Genomic DNA, 7,187 nt, shown 5'->3' on the forward strand with positions numbered 1-7,187 from the left:
AATAGATCCATCATCCTCTCAGGGCAAAAAAAAAGAAGAAAACAGTATCACTGATACAACTCAGCCCCTCCATCGTTAACCTTGGGTACCATCCTCCACTTCAGGCAGCTGGGTGACTCACACTGCACCCATGTCTTGTCCATGTAGTAGGATAACTCATTCTCATTGCCATTCAGGTCAGGGAGATTCATATTTATATACAGAATTGTGTTTATCTTCTGAACTGGGTTATCGACGAAGCTTTTGAGAAAACTCACGGCACATTTACTAAAGAATAAGCAATACAGGGAAATAAAAATCCAACTCAGGTCTCTGCCTGGCCCTTTAAGGATCCAGGGAATATAAGTCACAAAAGGCCTCTGTGCCTTGGAGGCGTGTGGGGTGGGTCCATGACCTGTCTGATATCATCATCTAGCAAGGCCACTGAGAGGGGATGGATGACAGACCCAGCCTGAAAGTGTTTTATCTTAAAGTGTTTTATCTTAAAGTGTTTTAAAGAAGGACCACAATGGAAATAAGCAGTTCAGCTTTGTTCTGCTGTCCTTGATAGTTTTAGAACTGAGATGATATATGTTTGAAGCTGCTTCAGATGCATTGTTATTTTTAATCAACCAGTGTGTACCAGTGTGTAGTGTACCAGTGTGTAGTGTGTACCAGTGTGTAGTGTGTACCAGTGTCTGTTGTTTTGACTTTCAGTGTGTTTGTTAATGTTGTGTTTGGCCTTCAGTTTACTTGCATTACTTACATTGTTCTTCTGTTAACTGACTAGTAACTAATTTACTTTACATTGCTTAATAGGACATATTCACTCTCCTTTTTATAGAGTCGTTTTTAGTTAAAGAGTTTAGAAACCTGAATGAGACAATAAATGGTGTTTTATTTATTAAAACATAAAAAGCCCTGGTTAGGGACTGCTCTGCCTGTCTGGTGAGTGGAAAGACCGGACACCAGGCTCCCCCACCTCTGCAACCTCTGGCCTGGCCCTCTCAGCCCTGGGAGCACCTGCAGCTAGACATCTGTGAGGAGATCCATGGAGTTCCTCACCACCAACGCTTTTTGGTGGTCGTTTATGACCTGCATTCCAAGTGGCCAGAGCTTACCACTACGGGCTCGGTGACCTCTCAGGTCATTGTGGACTTCCTGGACTCTCTCTTTGCCCGCTGGGGGCTGCCAAAGACTATTACAACTGACAACGGCCCCCAACTGATCTCTGCAGAGTTCACCTCCTACCTGGAGAGTAAGGGCATCCGCCACATCCGTACAGCCTATTACCACCCCCAGGCCAACGGGGGGGGTGGAACGCTTCAATCAGTCATTGAAAAGTGGACTTAGAGCGCATCTGGCCCAAGGGTGTTCATTCAAACAGGCCATTCGTCACACTCTGCTCCATTATAGAGCCACGCAACACTATATCATCATCAAGCAAGGCCACTGAGAGGGGATGGATGACAGACCCAGCCTGAAAGTGTTTTAAAGTGTTGTGTTTTAAAGTGTTTTATCTTAAAGTGTTTTAAAGTGTTTTATCTTAAAGTGTTTTAAAGAAGGACCACAATGGAAATAAGCAGTTCAGCTTTGTTCTGCTGTCCTTGATAGTTTTAGAACTGAGATGATATATGTTTGAAGCTGCTTCAGATGCATTGTTATTTTTAATCAACCAGTGTGTGTAGTGTGTACCAGTGTGTAGTGTGTACCAGTGTGTAGTGTACCCGTGTGTAGTGTGTACCAGTGTCTGTTGTTTTGACTTTCAGTGTGTTTGTTAATGTTGTGTTTGGCCTTCAGTTTACTTGCATTACTTACATTGTTCGTCTGTTAACTGACTAGTAACTAATTTACTTTACATTGCTTAATAGGACATATTCACTCTCCTTTTTATAGAGTCGTTTTTAGTTAAAGAGTTTAGAAACCTGAATGAGACAATAAATGGTGTTTTATTTATAAAAAAAATAAAAATAAAAATAAATCTGAGGGTGCTACAACCAACCCGGTCCGTGTAATAACATCTTCTCACTGTCTCTCTTTATTCTCAATGTCTCTCTCTTGATAGGGCAGTTCCTCAGGCTTGAAGTGGCAAATCTGTAGCCTGTCCTCACATTCCATATCACTGATACAACTCAGCCCCTCCATCGTTAACCTTGGGTACCATCCTCCACTTCAGGCAGCTGGGTGACTCACACTGCACCCGCCCCCATTTTAATTCTGCAGACCAATCACAATACTAAGATATACATACATAATAACCAATCACACATGCCTCCGCCCCCATTTGAATTCTGTCGACCAATCACATTAAGACAGTATATGGGAGTCTCCACGCGCCAAACAATTGAAGCATTCGAAGAAGAAATTGAAACAGATCGACTGTCTCGGATTGAAACTACGGGAGGTTTGAAAGCCTTACAGCACAAATTACGGGTAATCAATTTATTCACAATTTAGGTAACGTTTGCTGATCAATGTCTTAATGTCTCTCTGTCTGAATTTCAACTGTTGAACTAAAACCTGTAAAGCCTATGTTTGCATGAAGCCTAACCATTCTTTGCTTAAAAAATGTTCACACCTGCCTAGGCCCTAAGTGATTTGTGAGACAGACAGAGAGGTGTGAGACAGACAGAGAGGTGTGAGTGTGTGTGTGCCTGACTGTGTCTGTCTGTCTGCTTCTCTGTCTGTCTGCCTGTCTGTCTGCTTCTCTGTCTGTCTGCCTGTCTGTCTGCTTCTCTGTCTGTCTGTCTGTCTACCTGCCATTCTGTCTGTCTGTCTGCCTGTCTGTCTACCTGCCTGTCTACAACCCTAGCAGTTCATATATTGAAATGTGAACTACAACCACATATTTCAGGCTAATGATAGATGTCACATATGACACATTTAAATAGATCCATCATCCTCTCAGGGCAAAAAAAAAGAAGAAAACATAGTATCACTGATACAACTCAGCCCCTCCATCGTTAACCTTGGGTACCATCCTCCACTTCAGGCAGCTGGGTGACTCACACTGCACCCATGTCTTGTCCATGTAGTAGGATAACTCATTCTCATTGCCATTCAGGTCAGGGAGATTCATATTTATATACAGAATTGTGTTTATCTTCTGAACTGGGTTATCGACGAAGCTTTTGAGAAAACTCACGGCACATTTACTAAAGAATAAGCAATACAGGGAAATAAAAATCCAACTCAGGTCTCTGCCTGGCCCTTTAAGGGTCCAGGGAATATAAGTCACAAAAGGCCTCTGTGCCTTGGAGGCGTGTGGGGTGGGTCCATGACCTGTCTGATATCATCATCTAGCAAGGCCACTGAGAGGGGATGGATGACAGACCCAGCCTGAAAGTGTTTGATCTTAAAGTGTTTTAAAGAAGGACCACAATGGAAATAAGCAGTTCAGCTTTGTTCTGCTGTCCTTGATAGTTTTAGAACTGAGATGATATATGTTTGAAGCTGCTTCAGATGCATTGTTATTTTTAATCAACCAGTGTGTGTAGTGTGTACCAGTGTGTAGTGTGTACCAGTGTGTAGTGTGTACCAGTGTCTGTTGTTTTGACTTTCAGTGTGTTTGTTAATGTTGTGTTTGGCCTTCAGTTTACTTGCATTACTTACATTGTTCGTCTGTTAACTGACTAGTAACTAATTTACTTTACATTGCTTAATAGGACATATTCACTCTCCTTTTTATAGAGTAGTTTTTAGTTAGAGTTTAGAAACCTGAATGAGACAATAAATGGTGTTTTATTCATAAAAAAATAAAAAGCCCTGGTTAGGGACTGCTCTGCCTGTCTGGTGAGTGGAAAGACCGGACACCAGGCTCCCCCACCTCTGCAACCTCTGGCCTGGCCCTCTCAGCCCTGGGAGCACCTGCAGCTAGACATCTGTGGGGAGATCCATGGAGTTCCTCACCACCAACGCTTTTTGGTGGTCGTTTATGACCTGCATTCCAAGTGGCCAGAGCTTACCACTACGGGCTCGGTGACCTCTCAGGTCATTGTGGACTTCCTGGACTCTCTCTTTGCCCGCTGGGGGCTGCCAAAGACTATTACAACTGACAACGGCCCCCAACTGATCTCTGCAGAGTTCACCTCCTACCTGGAGAGTAAGGGCATCCGCCACATCCGTACAGCCTATTACCACCCCCAGGCCAACGGGGGGGTGGAACGCTTCAATCAGTCATTGAAAAATGGACTTAGAGCGCATCTGGCCCAAGGGTGTTCATTCAAACAGGCCATTCGTCACCCTCTGCTCCATTATAGAGCCACGCAACACTCGACGACGGGTGTTTCCCCAGCGTTCCTCATGCTGGGCCGGGAACTCGACCTGCCCCTGGACAGACTCCGCCCCGTTACAACCTCGGCACAGTCCCCTGGGGTCAGAGCCACAGTCACCCGTCAGCAGAGGCGGATGAAGCAGCGCTTTAACCATTCCAAACGGGTCAGGGTGCCAGACATCAGGGTTTCAGACTGGGTCAGAGTTCGTAGGCCCCACCGGGACAATAAAATGGCCTCTTTCTGGTCTTCCCCCTTCCAAGTCACCCGTCAGTTAGGATTAGCCACCTTCCTCCTCACTGATGGCACGCCAGTCGCCTCCGGAAGGTACCAGCCCCGCCGGACATAGACAATGAAACTCCCGCTGCTATACCCTCAGGGGACCACAGAATATATATACCCAGAATTACATATATAACTTTTTTAATTGTCAAGAAATGCAATTGCCTATTATTATACTGTTTCTTCAGTGTAAGAAAATAACTGCTCCAATATTCTCGATAATACAATATTGTGCATGCTGGTGATGTATTTATATACAGTAGCTTGACTTTATTAACTTATACTGCAGACTTTATGTATTCAAATGAACATGAAATGAATAGACTTCAATCTGATTATTTTCTATTTATTACTTTTTATTGGATTGTTCAAATGTATTTTAATCTGTGTTTTCTTTTTACTCGATTTGCTAAAGTTTGCTTTAACAAAACAGTGATTGTTAACAACTGAGTGACTGATTGATATCCATTGCCCTTGTCTGTACATAACACACTGTACACTGAAAAAAAAGTCTTTTGAATTTACTTGATTTTAATGTGCACATCAGTATATATTACCCTTATATAGGTATATGTATATTACCCTATACTACATATATGTAGGATGTATGCCGATCAGCGCGCAGGGATCAGCAGGATGCAGGAGAAAATGGAAGATTTCAGGAGAAAAATCAGAAATCAGGTTTTCAAAAAAAAAAAAAAAAGTGTGAAAATGATTTTTCGGAATCAGTTCTCAAGAGAACTCTCTCTCTCTGTCTCTTTGTGTGTGTCTCTCTCTCTCTGTCTGTCTCTGTCTCTCTGTCTCTCTCTCTGTCAGGGAGGAGACAAGGAAGAGGAGGAAGAAGAGGCCCCTCCCCCAGCGGAGGTATATAATAATATACTATAATTGTAACCAATTGTAACCTGGTCACAATAATATTACCCTATACTACGGTGTACTATACCCTCAGGGGACTTACATGCCCCGATACCTCAGGAAGCCCCTACACAGGTCGTAGATATTCCTCTGCCTCAGCCTTCCTCGTCCCCATCACGACCTGTCCGTATACGTTCACGCCCTGGCCACTTAGAGGACTTTGTGTCTACCTTCCATGCTTGAAGTTCCGCCAGGGGGGGGGGGAATGTTGTGTCCACACATAGGGTTAATTGGGGATACTCGGGGTTTGATTTCTTGTCACTATTGTGTTTCATGTATGATCGATTGCTCTTGGATTGTGATGTGAAGCCTAAGTGATGTGCCTATATCTGTGATGTATTGCTCCTGTCTGTGGTTGATTTTCAAGTAAAGAACGTTGTGTGATCCTTACTCCAAACATAACACAGAGATTCTGTGAATGCCTTGGTTACTCTCTGAATCCCCTTGTCACAAAGCTGTGAAGTTAACTGAACAGCATCAAGTCCTCCTTACACATAGCACTCTTAAATCTGAAGCCCTCGATGATCAACATGTTGTAGGAGTTGGAGCGTACAAACGAAACGGAGACTTGCTGCCAGTATAAAGCCGACCGTGTCGGCATTTATTTAACTGAAGACATAGCGCCAATAGCAACACACAACACTTCCTTATATGTTACCTGTAACCCCATACGTCACACCCCAGTGACCGGCATTAAAGTGCCCGCACACAATTCCCCATAAACAAACACACAGGTGAATTATGTACATCATAGTATTGTCCACTACAATGTCACCTATCTCCTCTATGCTGCCTGGCTGACCTTTCCCTGGCTGTCTTGAAGTACACTGCCTTAACATCTTCTCACTGTCTCTCTTTATTCTCAATGTCTCTCTCTTGATAGGGCAGTTCCTCAGGCTTGAAGTGGCAAATCTGTAGCCTGTCCTCACATTCCATATCACTGATACAACTCAGCCCCTCCATCGTTAACCTTGGGTACCATCCTCCACTTCAGGCAGCTGGGTGACTCACACTGCACCCATGTCTTGTCCATGTAGTAGGATAACTCATTCTCATTGCCATTCAGGTCAGGGAGATTCATATTTATATACAGAATTGTGTTTATCTTCTGAACTGGGTTATCGACGAAGCTTTTGAGAAAACTCACGGCACATTTACTAAAGAATAAGCAATACAGGGAAATAAAAATCCAACTCAGGTCTCTGCCTGGCCCTTTAAGGGTCCAGGGAATATAAGTCACAAAAGGCCTCTGTGCCTTGGAGGCGTGTGGGGTGGGTCCATGACCTGTCTGATATCATCATCTAGCAAGGCCACTGAGAGGGGATGGATGACAGACCCAGCCTGAAAGTGTTTTATCTTAAAGTGTTTTAAAGAAGGACCACAACGGAAAGAAGCAGTTCAGCTTTGTTCTGCTGTCCTTGATAGTTTTAGAACTGAGATGATATATGTTTGAAGCTGCTTCAGATGCATTGTTATTTTTAATCAACCAGTGTGTAGTGTGTACCAGTGTGTAGTGTACCAGTGTGTAGTGTGTACCAGTGTGTAGTGTGTACCAGTGTCTGTTGTTTTGACTTTCAGTGTGTTTGTTAATGTTGTGTTTGGCCTTCAGTTTACTTGCATTACTTACATTGTTCGTCTGTTAACTGACTAGTAACTAATTTACTTTACATTGCTTAATAGGACATTCACTCTCCTTTTTATAGAGTCGTTTTTAGTTAAAGAGTTTAGAAACCTGAATGA

Source organism: Nansenia antarctica, assembly GCF_963989245.1.
Source record: "Nansenia antarctica genome assembly, chromosome: 10".
Lineage (NCBI taxonomy): Eukaryota > Metazoa > Chordata > Actinopteri > Argentiniformes > Microstomatidae > Nansenia > Nansenia antarctica.